This window comes from Magnolia sinica, chromosome 9, assembly GCF_029962835.1.
Source record: "Magnolia sinica isolate HGM2019 chromosome 9, MsV1, whole genome shotgun sequence".
Taxonomy (NCBI): domain Eukaryota; kingdom Viridiplantae; phylum Streptophyta; class Magnoliopsida; order Magnoliales; family Magnoliaceae; genus Magnolia; species Magnolia sinica.
The window spans coordinates 44,660,818-44,673,083 of NC_080581.1; the positions used below are offsets into that span (position 1 = coordinate 44,660,818).

General features: G+C 39.7%; 2 long non-coding RNA genes across 3 annotated transcripts; both read right to left on the reverse strand.

Annotated features, from left to right (window-relative positions):
- Positions 1-479: 479 nt before the first annotated feature.
- LOC131256279 (uncharacterized) lies at positions 480-2,742 on the reverse strand. Of its 2 annotated transcripts, none has more exons than XR_009176719.1 (5): positions 2,625-2,742; positions 1,668-1,796; positions 895-1,503; positions 736-772; positions 480-632 (listed from the first exon to the last, which is right to left on the reverse strand). It is a non-coding gene; the product is annotated as an uncharacterized LOC131256279 (long non-coding RNA). The 2 variants fall into 2 exon arrangements; XR_009176718.1 differs by having other exon boundaries at positions 2,572-2,720.
- A 120-nt stretch (positions 2,743-2,862) lies between these two features.
- LOC131256280 (uncharacterized) lies at positions 2,863-11,886 on the reverse strand. Its single transcript, XR_009176720.1, has 6 exons — positions 11,213-11,886; positions 5,271-5,379; positions 4,377-4,517; positions 3,916-4,056; positions 3,102-3,182; positions 2,863-2,987 (listed from the first exon to the last, which is right to left on the reverse strand). It is a non-coding gene; the product is annotated as an uncharacterized LOC131256280 (long non-coding RNA).
- Between the last annotated feature and the right edge of the window lie 380 nt (positions 11,887-12,266).

Sequence of the window (12,266 nt, forward strand, 5' to 3'; positions counted from 1 at the left end):
TGTATTTGTTTTGTGTTACCCACTTTGTAACCCTTTTTTTTTAATAGGAAGTTTCGAGTTCTTTCTTAGAGTGACTTCCAGTTGATTTGGATTTGCATTTATATTTCGACTTGGAAGTGAGGTGAGGTTGTCTGAGCGTAGGACTACTACACAAACCGTTCCTAAAAGAGGCGTAGGAAAAAATAGGAACGGTCCAAAACCGTTTTAGGTACCGTTTCAAATATTAGGAACGGTTTTAAACCGTTCCGGTGCCAACAGTTGCCACATCGGTGCCAACGGCTAGATTTTAGAAACGGTATTTTTCCTTGTTTAGAAATGGCCAATAAAAGTTTACTACTAGCTTTTGCCAATAATGTTTTTTTCAATTGAAAGAAATCCAAAGAATATTAGAGACAATTAAAAATTAATATTAAACAAATATTGAACTTAATACTAAAAATTATATATATATTTACAACAATTAAGTTTACAATGGTCCAAATACATGAAAAATAAATTAAAAATCCTCCATGCTCCACTCCTTGTGAAGCATGCATGTGTCATCATGCATGACCAAGCAGCAGAACTGGGATCTCTAGCTTGTTGAGAGAGGCGAGACGTTTTGTAAGTTCAAAGTTTCTTTGTTTGAATTACTTTTGAGAGAGTCCACTCCCTATCTACTCCAGAACTGGGATCTCTAGCTTGTTGAGAGAGGCGAGACGTTTTATAAGTTCAAAGTTTCTTTGTTTGAATTACTTTTGAGAGAGTCCACTCCCTATCTACTCCAGATAACCTGATGGAAGTAAACAAAATAAAATCTCATTATTTCAGTACCAAATAAACCTATGCAGCAAACTAACATGCACAAATCACATTTTGCAGTATAAAATTTTAAATTGTAACAATCAAGCATACCTGCAAAATCCATGAATCTCAAAAGAAAGATGTATTTGTTGGTTGTCTTTGAACCTCTAGTCTTTTACTTTCAAGTTCTTGCATGAATAGAATGTCAGTCTGTTATAACAAAACCAAAGAGGAAGAATTTCAGCTACTTCCTCTCAAGAACTCCTATTGAGAGAATTTGATGCGTTGATGGAAAAATCTCTACAATTTCACATGCGAAGGTATGGGTTACATACCGTTGGGGTGTCTTTACAAGGCGGCAAATTCATAGAAGAAGAATTCAATCACAGTGAGTTCTTGTAAAAAGCAAAAGAAAAGTAGGCAATGTTGAATTTAGAGAATTCGAATTCTAATCTAAAGAACTTACTTGAGGTTTGTCGATTTTCGAATTCTAATCTGAAGAACTTACTTGAGATTTGTCAATTTTCGAATTCTAACCTAAAGAACTTACTTGAGATTTGTCAATTTTGCATAAGTATTCCACCATATCTCTCCATTGCCATCAATGGTTCCACCACCTTCAACTAGTAGCTTTGTAATCTTCCAGAATAGAAGCTAGTGCCGCTGGTATGATCCGTCCCAATCTGATCGATTTGTGAAAGCTTGGATGGTTCCATAGATCTGATACATTCAAAATTAAATGATTAAAAAAAAAAAAAAAAAAAAAAAAACTCCAATAAACAAACCTAATGTATGAGTTTGTGTATGGAAACTTCATGAGTGGCATGGACTATCTTCAATATAAAAATGCATTTTTTTTTTAGTTATGTATAGATTCATCTCACCATCACTTTAATAGAAGATTTGCATGGGCCTCAAAATGTAATTGGTTTAAGAAGGTAGCTCTTGTTCTTAGGCACCACCAGAACAGATAGAGTAGATGAACATGCTTCCTTCCAAGCCTTCTCAAATGCCTGCAAAGTCGTGCCAATTAAGAGACAGAGAAGACTTATCAAACCCTCCAACCATTTAAAGAAAAGCTCCAATTCTCATGGACATGCATGGAAATTGCAGGACTGTTTCAGACTGCAGCCTTAAAAGCATAAAACTAAATTTCTTGTTCTTGAGGTACCAAAAAGAGAATGAGATGGGCAATGCAGTTCAAGGACCCTTGAAATTGCATACAGTATTCTAAAGACAACTAGATCAGTCTCATCAACCCGCAGTTTAGAATCTAAGACCCTGACAATTGCTTCAAGAGGCAGAAGAATACAGCTCATTTCCCATCTAGCCCAAGCTTGGCAAAATAAAGGGACATGACCTAAAAAAGAGGGATTGAACAATCCTCGATCCAAACTTGCCCATCAATTTTCCTTGAACCAACCTCTTTTCGTCTTTTGAAACAAAACTTGCAAAGCACGCAATATAACTTGCTCCCTACTCTTCCTTGACGAAGGCAAAAGTATTGCCACAATGAAAAACCTGTCTAGAAACTTCTGAACTCAATTAAAAATTAGTAAAATTCCTGGAAAAATCCATAAGCTAAGCCCCCCAGTTTTACGCCGAATGGACATGCATGGAAAAACCCCCTGTTGGTTTCATCATGGCATCACAGTGACTTCATCACAGGAGACCAATTTGATCCTCATTTTCAACCACCCCTTCTTTTACTTGGTAGACCCCATGACGATTGGTGGGCAAGTTTGGTAGAAATTGGAGAACAAGGGACCAGATTGGGTGACCACTGACCAAAGCATTCTAGGCCTTTATATGGAAGGATACATGTTTTTGCCTTATTTCACCTTTTCTTCCTTCTATGGTTGGCCAAAGGGTTCTAGGACCGCATACTAGAGGCATTTTGTTTGCATGTTATATTCTCCCCCTCATTCTACATCTTCTTTTCTACACGGAGTTTTTTTTCTGCAATGAATGAAAACCAAAAAAAAAAAAAAAAAAAAAACGATACAACATGAATTCAATTACATGTCATCACACTGTAACTTTTGGCCATCAGAGTTGCAGAAGAAAGAAGAAAACATACCTCTTCTTTATCACAAACTGAAACCGATACAACATGAATTCAATTACGTTTGGATGTTAGGAGCAAAGCCGCCATCATCACCGACATTGGTTTCATCTTGACCATATTTCTTCTTTATCACAGCCTGCATCATATCATGTTATCAGGACATGATGCAAATAGAATAAGCAAAAGAGCAGATTATGCTCTGAGCAGTAAACATGACAAGGAATAAGAAGAAAAGAGCATTATCGTGGACCTTCAAATGATGATATACTTCCACACCCATCTTCATTGCCTCCATGAAAGAGGAAGCTCCTACGGGAAGGATCATGAACTCCTATAAACAACAAATTGATTAGAATGCAATTGAGACGAAAGCGGTTTCAAATAAAACAAGGCCCAATTGAAAGGACTAATCAACATCAAAAGGAAAAAGAAGATGAACTGTATTTGATACACTAGGCATACAGACATATCCAAACAGCTTTAGTGGGCCATGCTTTATACGGCGTACAAACAAAAAAGAGAATTCTTTGATATTATGGCAGGATGTGATGGTTCATATGTATGCACTTGAAGATTGTACATGTGGCTTACAATTAATTAAAATTAAACAATACAAATCATGGGTCCCACCTTAGATGGGTCTAAACCAAATATTAGACTAATCCAATGACTATACCAAATATCCACTAAATTAAAGGTTAGGATCATTCAATCAATCTGATTGGGAGTTTGTCCAAAGTGGGCCTACTGATTTGGATGATTCAAATTGAATTATAAAATGGAAGGTTAAAGTAAAAAGGGGTCAATGGTCTAAATTCAACAAACAACTATCTATCAGTGATTTTCCAATGGATCTCATCTTGCGGTTATGCCCCATCTAAAGTATGGCCACGATTTAGAGCATTGATTTGGAATACATGTAGATCAAGTGATAGTGGCCATGTGATTTTCCACATGCTTCTATATTACTATAAAAACACTGGACAAGTACCATTCATGATTTCTACCAAAAGGAAAAAAAAAATAAAATTGAAAACAAAAAACAAAGAGTTACTGGAGCTAACCTTTGGGTTGGTGACCAAGAGGTCATCCCCCATTATCTGTACTTTGTCTCCAATCTCACAGGTTAACTTGGAGTAATGCTCCCAGTCACAATTCTGGTCATGTCTATCTTGCTCACATCAATGAGTATGCGAGGACGGAACCTATTTCACAATCAAACCATCATATTGAGAAATGGGGTACAGCCACAGAATATTCTGCAACCCGAGCACCATGGTGCTTTGGTAAAAACAAAAAGAACTTCAAGGAACTTGAAACCAAAGTCTTATATTAACAAATAATCACTGCATAAATAGACAAACAAGAAGAAAGGCTTGCTCTGTTTCATCAAGCAAAAAGAATTTCCGAAGAACAATGGCCTCCCAAATCCAAAACTGGAAACTCAAGACTTTAGAAAGTTGAAACAATCAACTTTCCCAAATAGAGAATAACATCGGAACATAAAGAAGGAAAGAAAGCTTACAAAATCCTTGAAAATGCTTGACGGTTCTCTTGGAGAGTCCACTGATCTTTGACCAATGGACTGGGTAGCTTTAACAAACTCTCCAATGTTGGATAATGAGTCCATTATGTCCATGTTTATTTAAGAATCACCAACATCATGCTGTCCACATTTATTAATGTGAAAAAGGAAGCGTGATACAACACAAACTCATTGTTAAGAAAATGTAAATGTGACAAAATCGGAAAAATTAAAAAAAAAAAAAATTAAAAAATAAAAAATAAAAATAGTAAACATGAGCAAGTACCTGTGAAAGTGTTGCACGATTATTCATAGGTAATCTTGCAACATAATGATGTACTAGTTAGATTCCAACTAGAAGGCAAGCAAATAGTAATGAAAAATAATTATGGAATTAACTATTTAGTATTTATGAAAATGGCTTTCTTAGGTTAGCAATTAAAGTATTTTCACTAATTGTTGCTTTTGCATTTATGTTGAGGCCTGTTAAAATCTGTCGTCTTTGTTATGTTATCAGTGTAGCATTTTTCAAGTTTGTTATTTGTGGTAGTACTACAACATCAGTCTTTATTTTGGAATCAGATTTGGGATCATCATCATCATAGGCTTAACATTAGTATTCCTCAAAAGCAAGGTCGGAAAGGTATCTCCAGTCCCATAATGGATGACCCGTTGGACGATATGCAAATGAGGAAGCAATTTACATTGTAAAGATGCCCATATAATACAAATTAACAATAGTATGACGGTTCAAGCAATCCATTGCTATGCCATGGAAAATGGGCATGGTTTGAATAATCGCATTTTGAATTGCCTTCACATGTCTTCAAAATGGTCGATCGGCAGACTGCACAAAGGATAATCAATGGATGCTGTTACATGGAAAGCAATTACCATGGGATATTGATCCATGTTTGGCAGAGCTGCTCTTGGACTTTCCTCTGAAAGATCCAAGCCATTCATCAGGTGGGCCGACCATTAGCATTCATCAACTAAACTCTCCCTAAAATCAACATAAAATGTAAGACCTGTATCCTAGTCCGTACAATTCTATAGACTCCCGCGGTCCTCCCTGTCGAATTCCGGCGACCCACAATCTATAATCGATATTTATGCACAACCCTGAGTCACATCCTGTCGATCTAAGTCGGCTCGACCCGAGACTTGTACCTTAGCGACCGCGCCGTCACTGTGGTTCCAACGCCGCGTCTTACGCGCCAATGTGATACCCAGGCTAGGAGTTGTGGGCCCTCATATTTTCTGAAAAAACGCCGCGCGTTGCGAATCCCGAGAAAAGAATCTCTACAATCTATCAAATCAATCACATCAATCAATCAAAGTACAACACTCATGCCTCTCTTACCAACAAAGCATGGCACCCCTCTCTCTCCTATCACCAAAGTCAACCTTCCTTACAACAACCTATCCCTCTCTCCTAACATCTCCTCTCTCTCATTTTCTCCACCATTATTCCAAGCAACCCAAGGAGAGGTGACCGTCCAAGCTCCAAGAGAGAGATAAGAGTGTGACCCACCTTCCTACCCCAAGATCCTCACCATCCAAGCTTTCAATTCTCATCATCCTCCATCAAAGAGGAAGCTTAGGAGCTTGGGAGATCAAGGAGCCTAGAAGATTTGCAATCGGTGGGTGTTTATTGCCTTAAATCTTGAGTTTGATATAAGGCCCACTTGTGATGGGACCCATCTTGATGTATGTTTATGGAGGAGCTCATAGTGGCGAAGCTCCTCCCATCTCCGCTGTTTCTTTCTCCCTCTCTCTCTTTCTTTCTTTTTTCTTGATGATGATCATGATGTGTGGCCCACTGCACGACACATCCAAACCATCCATCGGTTGGGCCAGCGGCCTAGGACGTTGCTGGACACCGTCTAGCAGCTACAGGGCCCACCGAGTTGTGTCCCATCCTCACTGTCCATTGCTGGACGCTGGATGGAAGGAAAATATAAATATCAATTTGATTCACTGCAGATGGGCCACGTATATGTGGGACCCACCTGCTACACGTCCATCCTCACTGTCCAGCAGGTCTGAATGGTGGAGAAAACACAAATATTTGCTTGATCCAAACCTCTGGTGGGCCACACATGTGGACCCACCTTGATGATGGGTAGATCCACACCGTCCGTCTGTTTTCAGGACGTGAGACGTGTGGACCCCACTGCAATGTATGGGTTTTATCAAAACTGTCCACGTGGGACCCATGATGGATGTGTCTTACATCCAGGACGTCCGTCCATCGTACTTGGACGCTGGACGTTGGTACTCTCCAAAAATAAAATAATATAATATAATATGTATATATATATATATATCTGGGCCGTCCATCTACTGGACGACCAGCAGCTCCATAGTTGCTGGACTGGCGACACCATGTTCTGTGGGCCTGATCATCAGGCATGTGTTCTATCTGACCATCCATCTACAGTGGGACACACCTGATGCTTGTGTTATCCCCCACCATCCAGCAGGTGGGACGGTGGATGATCCTGATCGTCCAGACCACTGAATGGCGGGCCACACGTCCGTGGACCCACCTTGATGTAAGTATTATATTCACGCCGTCTACCTATTTCTTCAGGGACTGTGGGTCCCACTGCTGCTGATGTCAGCAAGTTCTGTGGGTCCCGCGTGATGTATGTATCTCATTCCATGACGTCCATCTATTTTTCATTTGGGCCATCCATCCGTGTGGGACGCTCTGTGATGTATGTGTTTTAAATCCACACCGTCCACTGGTTGGATGGTGGAAATCCACCAAATGAATGGGCTTTATCCTCACCATCCGTCCATCTTCTGGGACGTGGACCCCATACAATGTATGCGTCCACACCGTCCAGGCATTGGGATAGTGTTGTTGCACCATGATGCATGTGTTGTATCAGTGTCATCCAGCAGATGGGACCCACATCATGACGTATTGAGGCCTTTGACGAGGCCCAATGTGATATATTTACGGCCCATTTGGTGAGGCCCATTGTGATGTTCTTATGGCCCATTTGTTGAGGCCCATTATGATATGTTTGTGGCCTTTAATGAGGCCCAATGTGATATATTTACGGCACATTTAGTGAGGCCCATTGTGATGTTCTTGTGGCCCATTTGTTGAGGCCCATTGTGATATGTTTGTGGCCTTTGATGAGGCCCAATGTGATATATTTACGGCCCATTTGGTGAGGTCCATTATGATGTTCTTGTGGGCCATTTGTTAAGGCCCATTGTGATATGTTTGTGGACTTTAATGAGGCCCAATGTGATATAATTATGGCCCATTGGGCAAGGTCCATTATGACGTATTTAAGGCCCATGGATGTGGCCCATTGTGATGCATTGAGGCCCATGGATGTGGCCCATTGTAATGTATACGAGGCCCTTATGTTGAGGCCCAATGTGATGTATATATGGCCCATACGATGAGGCCCATTATGATGTACGAGAGGACCTTGTTTGAGGCCCATTATGTTGTATGTGAGGCCTTGTGTAAGACCATGGGCCCCACTATATGTTAGGCTCTATGTGGGCCACTCCTTGGGAGCAATGTTGGTTAAATGTCCACATTGATGGGCAATGATAGTTAAATGTCCACATTGTGACCTTCCCTTAGGCCTGTTAGGCTCATTCTCATTGATGTCGATTATCGAGGCCGATTATCGAGGCCGATGCTGATCATCGATGCCAATTATTGAGGCCGATTATTGATGTTGATATCGGTGCCGGTTATCGATACCGATTATGAGTATGTAACAGCATAACATCATGATACATGCTCATACGCATCATCTGCATGTTTGTTATGAGATGTGGTTGACCATTGCATATGGCATAGGGCAGGTTGTTTACAGGACTCCTTGATAGGCCGAGTTGTTCGACATGAGCGCACGGTATGCACACGATTGATGTGTGATTGGATTGTATAACTCATGCATCACGCATTTTGTGATATGACTACTATACGCCCTAGCGATATCAGGGTCGTAACCTCCACAAGCATATCGTGGATGGCCAGATGGGACACCGGAAATGTTTGGTTCTAGCATATGGGCGCCATAGATGTCCCTAGGTGAAAATCTCTAAACCTCTGTGGCCAGGAGATGCTCCAACGTCTAGATCGAGTAGGGTTGTTCACGAGTCAAGCTAGCTCGAAAAGCTCGCTCGACTCGGCTCGAGTCAACTCGGATTGACTCGACTTGAATGGCCGATTCGAGCCAAGCCAAGCTAATTATTTGAAGCTTGAGTTGAGTTCAAGCTAAGTTCAACCAGGGGGCATTTCACCTTGACTCGACTCGAAGCTCGAACTCGAGCTCAATTAATAAATATATTAAATATTAAATATTATATTATATATATATATATATTATATTAATATAAGTTTTAAGTTTAAACTTAAAAATAAAATTAAAAAAAAAAAAACAAACCCTAGAGTCTCTACCCGACCGCACGCACCCCCTTCCCTTTCCCTTTCTTCTCTTTCTCTGCCCACTGCCAACCGCACGCCCGCCCCGACCACCACCACCAGTTTTCATTTCAGCTCCACAATAGTATGATTTCAATCTCTTGAGATCTACTTCTTAGGCGAGAAACCAAAGAAATTCAAGATGGGTTCTTCTCAGATTTGTTAGAGCTTCAAGGAAATCCAATGATCTGATTGGCTAGAGCTCTTTACTTGGATTTCTAATCCGTGTTTTGCTCTGTTTCTTTTATAGTATTTGGATTTCTGCTGGTGAAAGAAGATCAAGAACAGATCGGTTCTTACAAGTTTCCTCATCCGATTCGAAGCTTTGTTTAGTTTTTTTCATCGGGTTTTGCTTTAATTCTCTTAAGATTTTTGAATTTTTCATCAATGGAGGATCAAGAACAGAATCCATTACTCTCTTACCCAACAAGCTCGAGCTCGACTCGACTCGAACTCGACTCGACTCGAACTACTAGCTCGACTCGAACTCGACTCGACAGCTTTGGCAAACAAGCCAAGCTTCAATGTTGAGCTCGAGGCCGAGCTCGAGCTCGAACTCGAGTACATCGTGGACAAGCCAAGCTTCAATGTTGAGCTCGAGGCCGAGCTCGAACTCGAGTACATCGTGGACAAGCCAAGCTAAGCTTGGCCCACCTCGACTCGACTCAGCTCGATGCCCACCTCTAAGATCGAGTAGATATACATGAGCGCATGAAGGTCGTATACCAGTAGGCCGCGTCTCCCACTGTGTCATGGTCAGTTGGAAAGGGGTGTAACCTTACCCGCCTGAGTGAGGGGACAATATCTAGGTTGAGTTTGACTAGCTTGAGGAATGTGTCCGCTCTCGACGAGCCGAGCCCGATATTGGCAAGCCGATAGTGAGGTCTCTTCCACTTACCCAGTTGTACGCTCGAATAGGGGCAGCAAGCTAGCATAGAGTGTAATAGACCCCGGTGATGATCCCAGAGGTGTATGATACTGATATGTGGACTTATTGAGCAGAAGTTGCATAGTCATTCATTCATTCATTTATTCACTATCCACTCGGGCTGGTGGTGCGCAACTAATTGTTATGTGTACCTTCACAATGACCTGGATTTCGGTTGGGGCATGCGACCAACTTAAGATCAGAAGTTCACCACATTGAGTCTGACTATCCAAATTTAGATATGGGACTGATTTGGATAGAAGCCCCTTGTGATGGACCCCGTAGCCTGCGATACTACGTACTATCATCCCGACTTCACACTTCAGCTTGGTCATTTCATTCGCATCGCATATTTCATTGCATCCTTAGCACATAGCATTTGGTTTTTTATGCTTCTATATTACATAACCTGATTAAAGTTGACAGTATTCGTGGACTCGGTATCTGATATGTGGCTTACTATGTCTCCTTATTGCATAGCTGATCTACATTGCTTCCTCAGTATATGATATTGGCTTATTATGTTTTTACATCACATAGCTTGGATAAGGCTGATGGTATTTATGAACTTGTCAGCATGTTTCCGCATTATTCTGATACTGCATTCTGAGCACGCTTACCTTACGCACACACTTACATCACCCTCTAAGCTTTCTATAAGCTTATGCACAATAGATGCATGCAGGTGACATTATGTCACAACAACATTAAGCTTGGAGTGTGCAGCTGTATTCTGAAGCTTTGATTTTCGATATATGTATATTTCCCTTTCAACACTGTATTCAACTGTTTATATTAATGGATATGTGATGATGATATTGCTTTTGTGATTTAGGTAAACTTAAGGTTATTCTTCTTACGAGATAAATGTACGTTGAAAAATCCTCCTAGTAGGATCCTAGGATTAGAATCTGGCGTATGAGTGATGGGAGCCAAGAATTGGGTACTATGGAGGTTGTCAACACAGGATTTGACGCTCGGGAATTTTGTGAGCCCGTTTTCCGAGTTTGAGGTGTGACATAAAACGCCCAAAATCATAACTCGAAATCACATTTCCATAGCTCTGGATGCAATTTTCATCCAAAACTCAACAAATTACCAAAACAAATTTGTAAAATCCAACAGGTTGAAGTACTTCAATAACGAGATCGAAAATCATTGTAAATCGAAGCTCGATAATGCATTTTCAGAGCTTCAAATACAAATTCTATCCCAAATCAACAAAATATAAAAACAAATGCAGAAAACCTATCGATCTAAAACTACATCTCAAAAAGAGATGGTGTAGATATCATGAACATATATGAATATAATACAATATAGAAAAATATTTAAAAAAGAAGAAGAAGAAAATCGAAACCCTAGATCTAGAAAGCTTTGAGAAATGAGAAATGTCTGATTTAGAACCTTAGATCTTACATAGAGAGAGAAAGAGGGTACCTGTGTTGCTTTCTGGAAGAGAGACGAGTGTTTGGGGATGAACGATTTTGCATGAACCACTACCATTTGCAACCATGTTGATGCATGCCCATATATTCCATGAACCAAACTACACCATGTTATAGAGACCACATCAATGCCACATCCAAATGAACGATGCCAGATTAAGAATTCTAACAGCTTGAAACTCTTCACATGTCGTTGAAGAAAAGGGAACTTAATATAAAAAATGAGAAAAGTAGCTTAAATGTTTCTGTAATAATGCGGTCAAGTAAAGCAAACAGGTCACCAAGCAACTGCACTGCTTTCAGCTGAACATCCAACTGATTTGTCTGCAGAAGTTGAAACTTGAACAGTAAGAACTAGTTTGTTGGACTCAAATGATCTTGCAAAGCAGTAGTGAAATGAATAAAGTTTTAAAATCTAACTATGAAAGAAAAATCATCTAAAATTTGCAGAGCACACGATAGCAATGTATATTACAACTAGAATCACGTTACAAGTTTTGTTTAAAGAAAAAGCAGCTCCTAAAAGTTTTTTTTTCATAAATTACACAATTTGTCAATTTGAATTGGTAAAATATATGGTTTGGGATTAAGAATCATACAATTACAAACTAGATGAGAAGAAACTTCCCTATGAACATGGATAGATCATGACTGTCCATTTTCTACAATCATGTGGAAGGATCTAAAACCATAAAAGAACTAGATACGAGAAGAAGTGAATTTAAATTCCTATATAAAACAAAAGAGTAAAATTCAAGAAATTTGTACACTATATAAATCAATTGCGGACACGTGTCTTGTACTTTGCAATCCCAAAGAGATTGTATCAGTTTTCAGTCTGAAACTCACCTTACAAGACGTCTAGAAAGAAACAAAGTATGACATAATAATATCATTTGCAATAAACACCAACAGCGAAAACGAATGCTTGGTTTTTGGTTTTTGATACAGGAGTTTCTAGATTTCATGTATCAAGGACATCAATAACAAATCATTAAGTGCATCAAAGAATAAACTAAATTAGAAATAAACATAGTTGAAATGAA